Below are 1424 nucleotides of genomic sequence, written 5' to 3' on the forward strand. Positions count from 1 at the left end.
ATCTATAAATAAGAGCCTCACTCCATTCAAATTTCATCCATGAATCAACCTGAAGTGCTGCAGAAATCAAAACCGAGCCACACCTAAAGGAACTATTTCAATTTTCTTCAATTTCTCAGATCTGAAATTCAACTAAAATCAGGTTGAATTTCTAGATCTAAAGTTCCTAGACCTCTCTCTCATACTCCAGTGAAAGAGGTATTGAAGTTGATCCTGTAACGGTCAAAGCAATACAAGAGATGCTTGCACCCAGAACTGAGAAGCAAGTCCGAGGTTTTCTTGGCCGCTTGAATTACATTTCCAGATTCATATCCCACATGACTGCCACATGTGCACCGATATTCAAGCTCCTCCGGAAAGATCAGTCCCATGATTGGACCGAGGATTGCCAGAAAGCTTTTGACAGTATTAAAGAGTATTTGTCTGAGCCTCCGATCCTGTCTCCACCCGTGGAAGGAAGACCATTAATCATGTATCTGACTGTTCTTGAAGACTCGATGGGTTGTGTCCTTGGTCAGCAAGATGAGTCAGGAAATAAAGAGTATGCCATCTACTACTTAAGTAAGAAGTTCACTGATTACGAATCTCGATACTCGATGCTTGAGAAGACATGTTGTGCTTTGGCTTGGGATGCTAAGCGCTTACGCCAGTATATGCTAAATCATACGACTTGGTTGACATCCATAATGGATCCAATCAAGTATATCTTCGAGTGGCCTGCTTTAACAGGGAGGATTGCCCGTTGACAGATGTTGTTATCTGAGTATGATATTGAGTATCGAGCTTAGAAGGCTATAAGAGGTAGTATTTTGGCTGACCACTTGGCACATCAACTGATTGAGGATTATCAGTCAGTTCAGTATGACTTCCCGGATGAGGAGATTCTGTATTTGAAAATGAAAGATTGTGATGAGCCTATGCTCGATGAAGGACCAGAGCCTGGTTCTAGATGGAGTATGGTGTTTGATGGCGCTGTAAATCAATATGGAAATGGTATTGGGGCAGTGATTATTACTCCTCAGGGCACACATTTTCCTCTTACAGCAAGGCTAACTTTCAAGTGCACGAATAATATGGCTGAGTATGAGGCCTGTATTATGGGATTGGAAGAGTGCATTGATCTTAGGATCAAGCATCTTGACGTTTATGGTGATTCAGCCCTCATTATTAATCAGATTAAAGGTGAATGGGAAATGAATCAACCTGGCCTCATTCCATATAGGGATTATGCGAGGAGGATTTCAAAGTTCTTTACTGATGTTGACTTCCATCATATTCCTCAAGATGAGAATCGGATGGCAGATGCTCTTACTACACTTGCTTCGATGATTGTGGTAAGACTTTGGAATGAAGTTCCCAATATCACTGTGATGCGCTTGGATAGACCAGCTCATGTGTTTGCAGTTGAAGAAGTGAAAGATGAC

This window comes from Lathyrus oleraceus, chromosome 6 (assembly GCF_024323335.1).
Source record: "Lathyrus oleraceus cultivar Zhongwan6 chromosome 6, CAAS_Psat_ZW6_1.0, whole genome shotgun sequence".
In the NCBI taxonomy this organism is placed as follows: domain Eukaryota; kingdom Viridiplantae; phylum Streptophyta; class Magnoliopsida; order Fabales; family Fabaceae; genus Lathyrus; species Lathyrus oleraceus.